Here is a 17,936-nt window from a genome sequence, read left to right as displayed (position 1 = left end):
CCTGGAAAAGTAAGGGATAATAATAACATAATTAAAGAGCAGCAGTAAATAACAATAGCGGGGCTATACACAGGGGGTACCGGTACAATGTGTCAATGTGCAGGGGGGGGGGGGGGGGCGGCATCGGTGTCGAGGTTAATTATGTTAATGTAGGTAGAGTTATTAAAGTGACTATGCTTTTACAATTTCTTTGGGCCTTCCTCTGACACCTGGTATAGAGGTCTTGGATGGCAGGCAGCTTAGCCCCGGTGACGTACTGGGCCGTACACACTACCCTCTGTAGTGCCTTGTGGTCGGAGGCCGAGCAGTTGCCATACCAGGCAGTGATGCAACCCGTCAAGGTGCTCTCGATGGTGCAGCTGTAAAACCTTTTGAGGACCCATGCCTAATCTTTTCAGTCTCCTGAGAGGGAATAGGTTTTGTCGTGCCCTCTTCACGACTGTCTTGGTGTGCTTGGACCATGTTAGTTTGTTGGTGATGAGGACGCCAAGGAACTTGAAGCTCTCGACATTCTCCACTACAGCCTCGTCGATTAGAATGGGGGCATGCTCGGTCCTCCTTTTCCTGTAGTCCACAATCATCTCCTTTGTCTTGATCCCATTGAGGGAGAAGTTGTTGTCTTGCACCACAGGTCAGGTCTCTGACCTCCTCCCTATAGGCTGTCTCATCGTTGTCGGTGATCAGACCTACCCCTGTTGTGTCATCAGCTAACTTAATGATGGTGTTGGAGTCGTGCCTGGCCGTGCAGTCATGAGTGAACAGGGAGTACAGGAGAGCACACAACCCTGATGGGCCCCGGTGTTGAGGATCAGTTGGGCAGATGTGTTGTTGCCTACCCTTACCACCTGGGGGCTGCCCGACAGGAAGTCTAGGATCCATTTGCAGAGGGAGGTGTTTAGTCCCAGAGTCTTTAGCTTAGTGATGAGCTTTGAAGGCACTATGGTGTTGAACGCTGAGCTGGAGTCAATGAATAGCATTCTCACATAGGTGTTCCTTTTGTCCAGGTGGGAAATGGCAGTGGAGTGCAATAGATTGCATCATCAGTGGATTTTTATTGATTTATTTTTTATTTCGCCTTTATTTAACCAGGTAGGCTAGTTGAGAACAAGTTCTCATTTGCATCTGCGACCTGGCCAAGATAAAGTATAGCAATTCGACACATACAACAACACAGTTACACATGGAATAAACAAAACATAGTCAATAATACAGTAGAACAAAAGAAAACGGAAAGTCTATATACAGTGAGTGCAAATGAGGTAAGTTAAGGAAGCTCGTGCTACGAGTGGGTGCTGCTACGGTGACCAGTGAGCTGAGATCAGGCGGGGCTTTACCTAGCAGAGACTTGTAGATAACCTGTAGCCAGGGGGTTTGACGATGAGTATGAAGCGAGGGCCAACTAACCAGGTCGCAATGGTGGGTAGTGTATGGGGCTTTGGTGACAAAACGGATGGCACTGTGATAGACTGCATCCAGTTGTTGTGTAGAGTATTGGAGGCTATTTTATAGATGACATCACCGAAGTCAAGGATCGGTAGGATGGTCAGTTTTACGAGGGTATGTTTGGCAGAATGAGTGAAGGAGGCTTTGTTGCGATATAGGAAGCTGATTCTAGATATAATTTTGGATTGGTTGGTTGGTGCGATATGCAAATTGAGTGGGTCTAGGGTTTCTGGGATAATGGTGTTGATGTGAGCCATGACCAGGCTTTCAAAGCATTTCATGGCTACATTTAGGCAGGTTATCTTAGTTATTTTGGGCACAGGGACTATGGTGGTCGGCTTGAAATATGTTGGTATTACAGACTCTGACAGGGAGAGGTTGAAAATGTTACTTTTAGCACTAAAGAAGTAGCCTATCAGGAGTAGGGTGAAGGGGAGTGTAAGTTGATCCTAGATCTGTGCCAACTGCCAACTTCTAACCAGAGCATAGAAGGTTTCTATACTCCCCTTACTATATCAAAAGACACAATTGATAGCCATGATCTCATTTCACTGCCCGGCATTTCTCTCTATCCTTGCCCCACTATTTTGACCACAGCAAGTCTGTTGGGTGAGGGAGGCTTGCTCGACTAAGATTGTCCTGACTCCAGACAGTGGTCAGGTGTAAGCACACTCACAGGCCTTTCTATCTTCCTTTACCTCACCTGTCTATTCCCCCTCTTCTTTCTCTCCTCTCTCTCCCTTCAACACCCTCCTTCACTATGCGTTCTTTCTCTCTTCGTTTCCCTACCTCCAATCCCGTCCTCCCTCTCTCTCTCCCAGGTCCTGACCTTGTACTTCAAGAAGACACACGCAATGCTATCAGCTCAGTGAGTGTTAGCTAAGCTCCAGCATACTGTGCTGCTTACACCTATTCAGCCGACCGCCCCTCTCTCCCATAATCCCCTCTTTCTTATCCCCTGCCTGTGCTCTTTGTCAATGGCATTAGCACAAAGGCATTTTCATACCCAGCAGACTCGCATCCACCATTTCAATATAATTGGAAAAATTATTACGCCGTATGCTTTTATTCTACATTCTATCTCCACCCTGGTTGTAGAGGCCCGTCTTGCAGTTTATTGCCAATTTTCTGTGTATTACATCATGTAAGAGCACAAAAGCATCACTGAGAGAGAGCAACAAACATGTTTTTACTTCCCATTTCCTCCTTTCAACACCTTTCGGTAGTGTTATCTTAAATACCCTGGTAAATTGCCTTTTCAAAGGCGGCAGCAACAGGAATTGTTCACGACACATGGGGAGAGGATGCTTTCACCAATAACTAGAGGCTTTGGCTTTGTGTTGGGTTGTGTGGGTTGTCATTGCTTTGGGGGTTTCAGTAAGTGACTCAGCAGGTAGTTGCTGTATTAGCAAAGAGAGGTTGAATAAGTAAAGAGGGATAGTAGTGTGGGGGGATTATTGCTAAACCCTGCCTAGGAAACATGGGCTGGGATTACACAATCTCTCCGACAGGCCCTGGAAGGAATGAAAGTTAACATATGTAGGCTTTATCGTTTTATGTTTGTCTCAAGCAAGTTTAGTTGGTGAGCTACGGTATCCGTCGGTCCCTTTGGGATTGGTAATGGAAGGTAGGTTTTACTCAAAGAACACTGAACCGCTTTGCTTTGGCCAATAGTGTTTTCCTCTGAGTTGCATATAGATGTAAATTAATTTGAATACATTTCTCAACATATCCTTGAGCCCTAGGATCTTGAGGACAACCACCAAGCTCCTGTCAAGCCTCTGCAAAACAATGGCGGCACTGCACATTCTGACTTCATCTTGACTCATCCCCCCCCCCCCCCCACCCCCTTCAGACTTTTTCTCTCACCACTTTTTCCTAATGTCCCCTGAATGCTAGCTGCCAGAATTATCATGTTTATTCTGGATTGCCATTTGGAAAAACAGCGTTTGACATTTGTGAAGGCCTCGGAGGGGGCTGGTGACGTGAGGCTATTGTGCCATCCCTCCCTCTAGCAGCCTGTTATTTCTGTCACATGGCAGACATAAGATGACTTGCACAAATACCCCTCTCCTGAGGGTAAGACAAGCTACCATGGAAACAACATTATTTCAGAAGTTTATGGCTGTCAGACCCAAGGCAACATGCTATTAACGCTCAGAAAGGATGAGACTAACTCCTTGTCCATTGCCAGGGCAAATGTTCTATATTTACCCAAAGAGCAGTATCAATAGCCCTGGGCTGTTTTTTAACCCAGGATAATACTACTATCAACATGCAGCGTGAGCCTATAATGCTGTCCCTAGTGGTTGAACCACAGGAAAGAACATCAAAATACTGGTGGTATTCCCTGCTCAGTCCCTCCTATGCCATCAAACCAAGTGAACCTTTTTTTCCACTAGATACCAGCTCAGAATGGTTTGATGTGGTTCAGTTTCAAGTGTGAACTGAGAGCAGGGCTGTTGAAAGAATGTCTGGTATTGGATATCCTTACTGACATGAAATAGTCTTTTTCTCTCTCTTTTTTTGCATGGCAAATTTTTAGCACCAGCTCCCACACGTTGACAGTCTTGTCTTATTGTCTAGCCCTATTTCTTTCTGACTGCAGCTAGCATGACCAGCAAAGACCTCAAACTCAGCAGGGCCCATTTATCTTGCTGCTGGGCGAGCTAGCCACTAAATTGATGTGAAAGCTAAGCAGATGCTAACACGCTAATTGGATTAAGGTTAACAAATTAGATATCGGGAGCGTGATGGTTTTCCTCATTTTCAAGTTAAAGCATAGACATATTTTTTTTCTCTCCTCTGAATCCTAGTGTTGTTGTGTTAGAAAACAACAACGTGTCACCTTAACAACAAGGTAATTCATTCCAGGAAAGGTTTGTTGGTAGTGGGAGTTGTAAGGAAGTTGTTAGTTGGCATGACGACTAGATATCTGTTTTTTTTTATTTTTTAAGTAGCTTGATGCTTAAACTGCTGGTTGCGCATTTCTGCATTAAGGAATATAGGATTATCCGTTGTTCTTGCTCCTTCGACACAGCCTTTCCTGTTGTGCATTATTTTAAGAAAGCATACGAAAGTTGCTATTGTACAGGTTATCACCTATGCTGGCGAAAGGATGAATAATATTGATACTATTGACATTACATTACCTTGTATAATTCTGATGGGTTGAAGAGAAGGGTTGTTTTGTTGTGTCAAGGCCAGAGAGAGACTGGATAGAGGTCAGAGGTCACTGGTCCTGGAAAGCTTACCAAGGAGGAAATTAGCTGCAGCAGGAGAGGTCGGTGCACCAGGCAGCTCATTGCCAAGCCTGTTCTGTGAAGTCGGACTAAATCCTCTTGTTTTCTCTCCCTATTGTTGTTTTTTTTAACAGGGGCACGTTTACATTGTTAGGAAATGTTTTTTTAGTACTGTTATCTTGAAAATAATTGCCTTTACCTAGGCCTATTTATGTTTTCCTAGTTTGTGCGTGTGTCTGTGCATGTGGTCCATTCTTAGTAGTGCGTGCGCCCCTGTTAGCAATTCGCTGAGCTTACAGCCTCTTCAGAGAATTATAGTAGGTTGTATAGTTTGTCACTTGTTTGCATTACATTTAATAAGACCTATATGGGCCCCAACTTGTTATAACAATGAACACCATCCTCAGGATATTTGGATTAGAGGTCGACCGATTATGATTTTTCAACACCGAAACGATTAATCGGCCGATTTTGTAAAAATAAATAAATAATAAATAAAATAAACAAAAAAATAAATAATGTATTTGTAATAATGACAATTACAAGAATACTGAATGAACACTTATTTAACTTAATATAATACATCAATATAATCAATTTAGCCTCAAATAAATAATGCAAAAACAAAGTGTTGGAGAAGAAAGTGAAAGTGCAATATGTGCAATGTAAGAAAGCTAACGTTTAAGTTCTTTGCTCAGAACATGAGAAGATATGAAAGCTGGTGGTTCCTTTTAACATGAGTCTTCAATATTCCCAGGTAAGAAGTTTTAGGTTGAAGTTATTATAGGAATTATAGGACAATTTCTCTCTATATGATTTCTATTTCATATATCTTTGACTATTGGATGTTCTTATAGGCACTTTAGTATTGCCAGTGTAACAGTATAGCTTCCATCACTCTCCTCGCTCCTCCATGGGCTCGAAACAGGAACACAACGACAAAAGCCACCCTAGAAGCAGAATTACCCATGCAGAGCAAGGGGAACAACCACTCCAAGTCTCAGAGCGAGTGACGTTTGAAACGCTATTAACACGCACCTCGCTAACTAGCTAGCCATTTCACATCGGTTACACCAGCCTAATCTCGGGAGTTGATAGGCTTGAAGTAATAAACGGCGCTATGCTTGAAGCATTGCGAAGAGCTGCTGGCAAAACGCACTAAAGTGCTGTTTGAATAAATGCTTACGAACCCGTTCGTGCCTACCATCGCTCAGTCAGACTGCTCTATCAAATCATAGACTTAATTATAACATAATAACACACAGAAATACGAGCCTTAGGTCATTAATATGGTCAAATCCGGAAACTATCATCTCGAAAACAAAACGTTTATTCTTTCAGTGAAATAAATACGGAACCGTTCCGTATTTTGTCAAGCGGGTGGCATGAATCTAAATATTCCTGTTACATTGCACAACCTTCAATGTTATGTCATAATTACGTAAAATTCTGGCAAATTATTTCTCAATGAGCCAGGCGGCCCAAACTGTTGCATATACCCTGACTCTGCGTGCAATGAACGCAAGAGAAGTGACACAATTTCACCTGGTTAATATTGCCTGCTAACCTGGATTTATTTTAGCTAAATATGCAGGTTTAAAAATATACACTTCTGTGTATTGATTTTAAGAAAGGCATTGGTGTTTATGGTTAGGTACACGTTGGAGCAAATACAGTCCTTTTTCGCGAATGCGCAACGCATCGATTATATGCAACGCAGGACACGCTAGATAAACTAGTAGTATCATCAACCATGTGTAGTTAACTAGTAATTATGATTGATTGATTGCTTTTTATAAGATAAGTTTAATGCTAGCTAGCAACTTACCTTGGCTTCTTACTGCATTCTCGTAACAGGCGGGCTCCTCGTGAGGCAGGTTGTCAGAGCGTTGGACTAGTTAACCGTAAGGTTGCAAGATTGATTGCCTGAGCTGACAAGGTAAAAATCTGTCGTTCTGCCCCTGAACAAGGCAGTTAACTCACTGTACCTAGGCCGTCATTAAATCTAAGAATGTGTTCTTAACTGACTCATTCCCACTAATGTCACAATACCAGACTTATGCCTTCGATACCAGGTTTAGTATCACAATACTCGATACCAAAACGATACTCGATAACCAAAACGATACCACAGCAAAAGAAAACTGGGAAAAATCTGTATTCTCAGGTTTTTAGGGCCTTTAAATCACGCTCTTTACTAGAAATACAACATTATTGGATGTTCAATATCTACAAAAAATGCTTAAACCACATCAGGGCTGTCTTGGAATAATTATAGAAATGTTGATTTTTTTTAGTGTAGTTACCCTTTAATTCAAGTGTGCATGCGCTCAGCACTGCTGTTTGGTTAGCTGTCTTTCTGTAGCGCACATTTTACGGAGTTTGTAAAACAAATGGCTATTGGATTGATGCAAATATGTATGATTCCTCTAGGTAGGCATAGGCTTCTTAGTTTTTTGGAAAGCCTTTCCATCTTTTATTTATTTTATTTATCCTTTTTATTTAACCTAGGCAAGTCCGTTAAGAATTCTTATTTACAATGACGGCCTACACCGGTGGCTTACACCTACGCTGGTGCCAATTGTGCGCCGCCCCTATGGGACTCCCAATCACGTCCGGTTGTGATACAGCCTGTATTCGAACCAGGGTGTCTATAGTGACGCCTCTAGCACTGAGATGCAGTGCTTTAGACTGCTGCGCTACTCGGGAGCGGGTATTCATTAGCATCGTTAACGGCTAGACAAAGTGGTAGATGTATGCGCACTGTACACACCAGATAAGCCGTATCCTCTTCAGGAAGTTACAGGGAATACGAATCACTGATGCCTTCTGTTCATGTCTTATCATAAACTTGGGAAAATGTAATACATTTAGAATAATTTGCAAACATTTCATTGATTTCAAACGTGAGCCACATTTGATAGAAGAACCGAAAGTAACACAATTCTAGTACCAAACCATTTTTCATGTTATAGTTTCAGTGTACCGTACAAACACTACTGCACTGCGTGACTCATCTGGTGGGAGTGAACCTGCGTGAACAGCTGTCTGAGCTCAGAGCCCAGTATCTATTGAGGTCCTGTCACTGCAGTAATTAGCTTTTCCCATTGCCTTGCATCTGATGACTCCATTTCAGTCCTACAGGCCTCCACTGGAACATCAGGGGAGGAGGGATTACTTCAGTGCTTGTATACACATTCACATTAGCACGTGTACAGTACACACACTTGTCACATGTAACCACACAACTATAGGAGGGACTACTTCAGTTCACACACACACCAACACACTACACACACACACAGCCACTTGTTGTTTTATGTTGTCTAGTCATGATGATTTATGTCAGTAATATGGAACAAAGTAGTGCTGTTCTGTATTCAGTGAGAGAGAAATGGGGACAATTGAGGACGAGACTGAGGACAAGTAACCTGTACAAGTGTGTGTGTGGTGTGAAATGGAAATGTTTTCTGTTGTTGTTGTATATGCCACTCCCCTTGAGACACTCCTGTGATTTAAAGAGAATAAGAGCTAGTGGTGGAGAAGGCGAAAGGAAAGTGGATTAAGGGCAGGAATTTAATCCGGCTTAAGTCTGATTACTATGTCCCAAGTGGCACCCTAATCTTTATTTTTTTAAATATATATATTTGAACCTTTTTTATTTAACTAGGCAAGTCACTTAAGAACAAATTCTTATTTTCAATGACAGCCGTCACTGCCTGCCTTGTTGAACGACAGATTTTTACCCTGTCAGCTCGGGGATTCGATCTAACTCTCTAACAACTAGGCTACCTGCCGCACCATATATAGTGCACTAGTTTTGACCAGAGCCATGTGGGCACTATATAGGGATTAGGGTGACTTTGGGATGCAGCCTATGTGTTATAATTAAGCAATAAAGCCGAGGTGTGGTATATGGCCAATATACCATGGCTTAGGGCTGTTCTTAAGCACGATGCAACGCAGAATACCACGATATAGCCATTAGCCGTGGTATATTGGCCATATATCACAAAACTTGGAGGTGCCGTATTGCTATTATAAACTGGTTACCAACATAATTACAACAGCAAAAAGTACTTTTTTTGTCATACCCGTGGTATACTTTCTGATATACTATGTCTTTTAGCCAATAAGCATTCATGGCTCGAACCATGCGGTTTATAATGAGAGCTATTACTTTGGTTTACAGCACACGGCTGTTGAATGGGCTCATTGTGTTGCTGCATGCTGCTGACCCCGAGACCAGGCAGGGACAGGGGTGGTAAATGACTTGGCTTGGCTGGCTCCCCCCTAACATGTGACTGTTGTCCAGTCTGAGTCCACCCTGCTATGTCTAGGTGAACCGGCTGGGGACTGACATCACTTCATTGTCCCCATGTCAAAGAAAGTGTTTTTGGCATCTCTTATTATTAGCAATTTTTTTATGAATTGGTTATTATTGATCACGCTAACAAAAGTCAGTGGTCCACTTTAGATTGCAAATATTTTTGGGGTGGTTTGATTTTGACCAACTTTTTCTATAGAAAATCCAAGTGTATCATCTACATTTTGCATGTTGGTCATTTAGCAGACACTCATATCCAGAGCCACTTACAGTAGTGGGTGCATACATTTTTTATTTCAACTTTTTCCCTACATTTCCCCCGTGGGAATCGAACCCAGCACTCTGGCGCTTGTACCATACTCTACCAACTGAGCTACATCTCCATGAAATAAAATGCAGTAGCCTCCATGGACAGACATGACACTGATTTACCACTGTGCACTGACATAATGCAGCTGTTTCCTGATAAATGCAATGGCTTGGAAAAACTGTTGAAAAAAAAAAAAAAAAAAGATTACCCCTTTTGAAATGTCACAGCAGTAGGTGCCAAACATTGTCATTACCTAGGCTAGGGGACAACTTGGGGCCAGTACGGAGTCGAGGAATAGAAGTAGTCGGACATTCCTCATTTATTTTCCATCATTAAACCACATTCTCCTGCAGAGGCACAGAGAGCAGCTTTTAGCAGCCAAGACCAATCCATAGCAATCTGGCAGTCTGCTGAAATCATGCATTATTTATTGGGGGAAGGAAGCTGATCTCAGATCAGCAGCTCTCTGTCTGTAACTGTGAGCTGGGGAACAACAGGGTAGAAATGATACTGACCTAAGAGCAGCACTTTGACCACACCTTGTGTGTAGCCGTCAGGTATGTGCATGTTTGCCTGTGTCTGTACTTGTATGTGTATTGTTAACTTGTGGGCATACAGTTGAAGTCAGAAGTTTGCATACACTTAGGTTGGAGTCATTAAAACTCGTTTTTCAACCACTCCACAAATTTCTTGTTAACAAACTATAGTTTTGGCAAGTTTCATTGTATCACATTTCCAGTGGGTCAGAAGTTTACATACACAAGTTGACTGTGCCTTTTAAACAGCTTGGAAAATTCCAGTAAATTGTGTCATGGCTTTAGGAGCTTCTGATAGGCTAATTGACATAATTTGAGTCAATTGGGGGTGTACCTGTGGATGTATTTCAAGGCCTACCTTCAAAAATCTAAATAAATCAGCCAAGACCTCAGAAAATAAATTGTAGACCTCCACAAGTTTGGTTCATCCTTGGGAGCAATTTCTAAATGCCTGAAGGTACCACGTTAATCTGTACAAACAATAGTACACAAGAATAAACACCATGGGACCACGCAGCTGTCATACCGCTCAGGAAGGAGACGCGTTCTGTCTCCTAGAGATGAAAGTACTTTGTTGCGAAAAGTGCAAATCAATCCCAGAACAACAGCAAAGGACCTTGTGAAGATGCTGGAGGAAACGGGTACAAAAGTATCTATATCCACAGTAAAACGAGTCATATATCAACATAACCTGAAAGGCCGCTCGCCAAGGAAGAAGCCACTGCTCAAAACCGCCATAAAATAGCCAAACTACGGTTTGCAACTGCACATGGGGACAAAGTTCATACTTGTTGGAGAAATGTCCTCTGGTCTGATGAAACAAAAATAGAACTGTTTGGCCATAATGACCATCGTTATGTTTGGAGGAAAAAGGGGGAGGCTTGCAAGCCGAAGAACATCATCCCAACCATGAAGCACGCGGGTGACAGCATCATGTCCTGGCGGGACTTTGCTGCAGGAGGGACTGGTGCACTTCACAAAATAGATGCCATCATGAGGAAGGAACAATATGTGGATATATTGAAGCAACATCTCAAGACATCAGTCAGGAAGTTAAAGCTTGGTCGCAAATGGGTCTTCCAAATGGACAATGACCCAAGCATCCTTCCAAATTTGTGGCAAAATGGCTTAAGGACAACAAAGTCAAGATATTGGAGTGGCCGTCACAAAGCCCTGACCTCAATCCTATAGAAAATGTGTGGGCAGAACTGAAAAAGCGTGTGCGAGCAAGGAGGCCTTACAAACCTGACTCAGTTACACCAGCTCTGTCAGGAGGAATGTGCCAAAATTCACACAACTTATTTTGGGAAGCTTGTGGAATGCTACCCAAAACTTTTGACCCAAGTTAAAGAATGTAAAGGCAATGCTACATACTAATTGAGTGTATGTAAACTTCTGACCCACTGGGAATCTGATGAAAGAAATAAAACCTGAAATAAATAATTCTCTCTACTATTATTCTGACATTTCACATTCTTAAAATAAAGTGGTGATCCTAACTGGTCTCAGACAGGGCATTTTTCCTAGGAGAAATGTCAGGAATTGTGAAGCTGAGTTTAAATGCATTTGGCTATGGTGTATGTCAACTTCTGACTTCAACTGTATATGTGCATGGTAGTGCTGCACAATATGGGAAAATAATCCAAATGCAATGTTTTTGTTATCCAAATATTGAGATTTGTGATTTTAGTGAACTGTTGGAATCATAGAAATAAAAATAGTTTTCTGGTTCTATGGTTGGTGTTTGGCATGACAACTAATGAAAATAAAACGAGTATGGTAAAAGTTGTGACAGGGTAGTAACCAAAGTGTTTATCAGTTTCTCAGGGGACCCTTACTACATTTGAATGTTTAAATTAATGGTGTAATAAAAATAAAATATTGTCAATATTGCAATTTTTAAAAGAATTAGATGAATTGTGCAGCCGTGCATGCAAAGGTTAAACTGTGCTTGTGTGTGCACACTGGAGGGTCAAGGTAGGTGTCCATTTCAACTGCGGAAGACTTGCTGTCTCAAATCATTGCTCGATGTCTGGAGGTGTCTAAATATGGCGCTTGCTCTGCACTCAACACTCTATCATGCACCCCCACTTCTCTATTTCTGAAACACTCGTTTTTAAATGTAAATCCAAATTTGCATTGATCCTAATGGCAAGGCTTTCCACCATCGTTGAAAAATGTTAATCAAGCGTTACACGAGAACAGATCCATTATGTAGCCTAGGCTGTCAGACAACCCCTTTTGTAGTCAATTGCAGTCGTAATGTAATAACCGTCACACGGGTTGGAAGTGGTAATGGCTTTCACTGGCATGTTGTAAAGGTCATGTTTCAATTGTGTCACTGTCTTAAATGGTTGAGGGGGTTAGGGTTGGTTGCAGTTCTAGACTATCTCTTAGACAAAAACACAGTTTAACTTATTCTGTATATCTTTAGCCTAATACCCTTCTTCCCATACTTGAGGCCTTAGGCCTACTACATCATCATTGTGCGTTGTGTGGTTGAGCTGCCCCTGCTCATCGACCCACTGGCTTCATTGGAGTAGGACCATTTGCCCCGAGGCCTACAATATATGCTGACATGACGTCCGTTTTGCTTTCTCCCTCCTAAATGGTTAAGGCAATGAATAGAGGAGGGTAGGCTGATCTTAGATCTGTGTTTACATGTGACTTCTACTTTATTTTTTATTTCACCTTTATTTAATCAGGTAGGCTAGTTGAGAACAAGTTCTCATTTGCAACTGCGACCTGGCCAAGATAAGGCATAGCAATTCGACACATACAACAACACAGAGTTACACATGGAATAAACAAAACATGCAGTCAATAATACAGTAGAAAAAAAGAAAACAAAAAAAGGTATATTTACAGTGAGTGCAAATGAGGTAAGATAAGGGAGTTAAGGCAATGTTTTTAATTTTTTTAACCTTTATTTAACTAGGCAAGTCAGTTAAGAACAAATTCTTATTTTCAATGACGGCCTAGGAACAGTGGGTTAACTGCCTGTTCAGGGGCAGAACGACAGATTTGTACCTTTTCCGGTTACTAGTCCAACGCTCTAACCACTAGGCTACCCTGCCGCCCCTGATAGGCCATGGTGGCGAAGTAATTACAATATAGCAATTAAACACTGGAATGCTAGATGTGCAGAAGATGAATGTGCAAGTAGAGATACTGTGGTGCAAAGGAGCAAGATAAATAAATAAATACAGTATGGGGATGAGGTAGATAGATGGGCTGTTTTACAGATGGGCTATGTACAGGTGCAGTGATCTGTGAGCTGCTCTGACAGCTGGTGCTTAAAGCTAGTGAGGGAGATATGAGTCTCCAGCTTCAGTGATTCTTTTTTTTTTGCAGTTCGTTCCAGTCATTGGCAGCAGAGAACTGGAAGGAGAGGTGACCAAAGTAGGAAATGGCTTTGGGGGTGACCAGTGAGATATATCTGCTGGAGCACGTGCTACGAGTGGGTGCTGCTATGGTGACCGGATCGGTAGGATGGTCAGTTTTTACGAGGGTATTATGAGTGAAGGATGCTTTGTTGCGATATAGGAAGCCGATTCTAGATTTCATTTTGGATTGGAGATGCTTAATGTGAGTCTGGAAGGAGAGTTTACAGTCTAACCAGACACCTAGGTATTTGTAGTTGTCCGCGTATTCTAAGTCAGAGCCGTCCAGAGAAGTGATGCTGGGCAGGTGCGGGCAGTGATCGATTGAATAACATGCATTTAGTTTTACTTGCATTTAAGAGCAGTTGTTGGAGAGTTGTATGGCATTGAAGCTCGTCTGGAGGTTAGTTAACACTGTCCAAAGAGGGGCCAGAAGTATACAGAATGGTGTCGTCTACGTAGAGGTGGATCAGAGAATCACCAGCAGCAAGAGCGACATCATTGATGTTCCGTTGGTGACTTCCAGTCTCTCTAGTGAAACCAGAGATATCACCTGACAACTAGGGCAAATAAGTGCAAGTGTCTAAATGGTACCTTGTTAATGAATATCTCAATCCGTTTACTTTTTACCATAGACAAAACCCAGTCTAGTCTTATTAATAGGGATGAGCAGTCTCTCTGACTTCTCTTCCACGCAGTCTTAGCCCAGTGGAAACATCACCATTCGCCTTGTTAAATCACTCGGAGACCATTGCCCAGGGTCTATTGCTATAATAATGGTTAAATGATCATTGAACCACAAAGGTATACAGTTAAATGATGAAGCCTAGGAAGCTTGAGATAAGGACGGACTATATTTGTTAAAGGATGGCATAAACAACAGTTATGATTGTATGCCAAAGGTATGGTTCTCATTCCAGTATGACTATCCTACCTGTAGGCAAAAGTATCCTGTGTTTGGTCCATTCTACACAGTTGAATTCCCAGTATGCCTACCCCATCCATTGTTTTTATCACTTGCTTGCCATTATTTTCTGAACAAAGTCTCTTGTTTATGGTCAATGACACAAGCAGTCATAAGGCAAGCCTGTATTGTGCGTTGTCATGTGTGGGCTGGATGATGACCTCACTGTTTGCTCTCTATCGCCATCCAGACCAAGGGTCATATGATGAAACCAACAAGACATCAGTCCCAAATGTCATTCTGTCCCACACTGTTCAATCCATTCCTAGAATTACAGCTAGGGAATTAGGCCTAGATGGGACAATCTCATTATGTGGATATTTTGGTCCCTCATAGCTTGTTGTGAAGGTGTTTGTTCCCATTCTGTGGCAATCACAGAGAGTACAATCCATCCCACTTTGTTTCTATTTCCGTCCCCACGTCAACAAGCTTCAAACAAGCTCCACTTTCTCCTTTTATAAAGAATTTATCTTCAAATAATTAGTCTGGCATTTTATGTATTGCTCTGAGGGGTGAGAGAAAGACACAGAAAAGGAGGGAGAGTGTCAGACACACAGTTTGAATGCTTGAATATGATGTGTGTATGTGCGCTCCTGCGTGTGTGCTAGTTGGGTGTTTGTCTGTATCTCACCTGGTGGTGTCACAGTGGGGTTATAATCACTAGGTGTGGGTGGGGTGATCGGCCTGCTGGGAAGGCTGATGCAGAACAGCACAGAGACTCGGCATGGCATTCTGTCAGCCTCTACCCACTCAACCCTTTCTCTCCTTCTCACTCTGGGAATGGGAAACAGTGGTTCATATTCAGATAACCATGCAGTCATCTATTCATCCATATAACCGTGCATTCATGTGTACTTGGTAACTTCCAGGAAAGCCTGCATTGATTTTGACGAATCTACCATTCCCCGTCTTTGTTTATTAGGTTACCTTCTAACCTCAAATCAAATGTCATTAGTCACATGTGCCAAATGTAAATAGTCTGGGTAGCCATTTGATTAGATGTTCAGGAGTCTTATGGCTTGGGGGTAGAAGCTGTTTAGAATCCTCTTGGACCTAGACTTGGTGCTCCGGTACTGCTTGCCGTGCGGTAGCAGAGAGAACAGTCTATGACAAGGGTGGTTGGAGTCTGACAATTTTTAGTGCCTTCCTCTGACACCACCTGGTATAGAGGTCCTGGATGGCAGGAAGCTTTGCCCCAGTGATGTACTGGGCCGTACGCACTACCCTCTGGTGCCTTGCGGTCGGAGGCCAAGCAGTTGCCATACCAGGCAGTGATGCAACCAGTCAAGATGCTCTCAACCTGCTCCACTACAGCCACGTTGATGAGAATGGGGGCGTGCTCAGTCCTCCTTTTCCTGTAGTCCACAATCATCTCCTTTTTGTCTTGCTCATGTTGAGGGAGAGGTTGCTATCCTGGCACCACTCGGCCAGGTCTCTGACCTCCCTATAGGCTGTCTCATTGTTGTCGGTGATCAGCCCTACCACTGTTGTCATCGGCAAACTTAATGACGGTGTTGGAGTCGTGCCTGGCCGTGCAGTCATGAGTGAACAGGGAGTATAGGAGGGGACTGAGCACGCACCCAATGGGCCCCTGTGTTGAGGATCAGCGTGGCGGATGTGTTGTTACCTACCCTTACCACCTGGGGGCTGCCCGTCAGGAAGTCCAGTATCCAGTTGTAGAGGGAGGTGTTTAGTCCTAGGGTCCTTAGCTTATTGATGAGCATTGAGGGCATTATGTTATTGAACGCTGAGCTGTAGTCAATGAATAGCATTCTCACATAGGTGTTCCTTTTGTCGAGGTGTGAAAGGGCAGTGTGGAGTGCAATAGAGATGGCATCATCTGTGGATCTGTTAGAGGGCTATACAAATTGGAATGGGTCTAGGGCACAGGCAGTATGGTGGTCTGCTTGAAACATGTTGGTATTACAGACACAGACAGGGAAAGGTTGAAAATGTCAGTGAAGACACTTGCCAGTCGGTCAGCGCATACTCGGAGTACACGTCCTGGTAATCCGTCTGGCCTGCGGCTCACCTGTTTAAAGGTCTTACTCACATTGGCTGCGGAGAGCGTGATCACACAGTCGTCTGGATCAGCTGGTGCTCTCATGGATGTTTCAGTGTTATTTGCATCAAAGCGAGCATAGAAGTAGTTTAGCTCGTCTGGAAGGCTCGTGTCACTGGGCATCTCTCGGCTGTGCTTCCCTTTTGTAGTCTGTAATGGTTTGCAAATCCGACGAGCATCAGAACCGGTGTAGTACGATTCGATCTTAGTCCTGTATTGAAGCTCTGCCTGTTTGTTGGTTCATCTGAGTGCATAGCGGGATTTCTTCTAAGCTTCCGGGTTAGAGTCCCGCTCCTTGAAAGCAGCAGCTCTAGCCTTTAGCTCAGTGCGGTAGTTGCCTTAATCCATGGCTTCTGGTTGGGGTATGTACATACGGTCACTGTGGGGATGATGTCATCGATGCACTTATTGATGAAGCCAGTGACTGATGTGGTGTACTCCTCAATGCTGTCTGAGGAATCCCGGAACATATTCCAGTCTCTGCTGGCAAAACAATCCTGTAGCTTAGAATCTGCTTCATCTGACCACTTTTTTTATTGATCGAGTCACTAGTGCTTCCTGCTTTAGTTTTTGCTTGTAAGCAGGAATCAGGAGGATAGAATTATGGTGAAATTTGCCAAATGGGGGGTGAGGGAGGCCTTTGTATGCGTCTCTGTATGGAGTAAAGGTGGTGTTTTTTTCCATCTGGTTGCACATTTAACATGCTGATAGAAATCAGGTCAAACATATTTAAGTTTTCCTGCATTAAAGTCCCCGACCACTAGGAGCGCCGCCTCTGGCTGAGCGTTTTCCTGTTTGCTTATGGCGGAATAGTTCATTGAGTGCAGTCTTAGTGCCGGCCTCAGTCTGCGGCTACAAAAAATACAGATGAAAATTCTCTAGGTAGATAGTGTGGTCTACAGCTTATCATGAGATACTATACCTCAGGCGAGCGAAACCTTGAGACTTCCTTAGATATCGTGCACCAGCTGTTATTTACAAAAATAATCGCAGTTCTGATGTCCAGAAGTTATTTTCGGGTAGAAGAGACGGTAGCAGCAACATTGGGTACTAAATAAATGACAAAATAAGTTACAAACAACGCAAAGAAATGAATGAAAAAACAATTGGATAGGAACACGTAAAACGTCCGCCGTCTTCTCCGGCCCCATCTTAGGACCATCAACCTTCCTTGCTGCTTTAGGTTTCTTTCACCAGCCCTGCAAGCCAGCTGGTCCCTCAGTGTGGTGGCCATGCTTGTCAGGAGACTGTGGGTTTCCTGTAAGAGCTGTGTTGGACTCCATCCCCTATCAAAGGAAAGGGCTCAGCCAGGGGAAGTCTTTAAGGGCTTAATTACATTTCCCCTCATTGATTTGGCCCTGCTTTCAAGAAGGATATTATTGGGGCATCTCATAGGATATGGCTACTGTAACTCGGCTTGATTAACTTTTGTTAATTGCTAAGTAATACGCCTTCTAGCCCTGCTATTAGAGTAGGTTCCTCCCCCAAACCTCGATTTAACAGTCTAATGCCCGTTGTTGAAACCGTTCTTTGTTCTGGCTGAGTTGAGGTTGTTTTGATACTGACACATGGGGACGTCATGTACTATATAGCCTACATGCCTGACATTGCCCTCCTGTTTATGTAGGTTCATGTGTGTGTATTTGCATGTGTGGTCAATATTAATACC

At 43.1% G+C, this 17,936-nt stretch overlaps 1 protein-coding gene across 9 annotated transcripts in view; it reads left to right on the top strand.

Annotated features, from left to right (window-relative positions):
* LOC139370486 (testis-expressed protein 2-like) overlaps positions 1 to 17,936 on the top strand; it is a 58,114-nt gene that overhangs the window by 15,318 nt on the left and 24,860 nt on the right. The gene's annotated exons all lie outside the window — the stretch shown is intronic.

The sequence above is a fragment of the Oncorhynchus clarkii genome, chromosome 17 (genome assembly GCF_045791955.1).
Source record: "Oncorhynchus clarkii lewisi isolate Uvic-CL-2024 chromosome 17, UVic_Ocla_1.0, whole genome shotgun sequence".
Classification (NCBI taxonomy): Eukaryota; Metazoa; Chordata; class Actinopteri; order Salmoniformes; family Salmonidae; genus Oncorhynchus; species Oncorhynchus clarkii.
The sequence above is the reverse complement of the archived record's forward strand: the minus strand, read 5'-3'. Positions and strand labels throughout refer to the sequence as shown.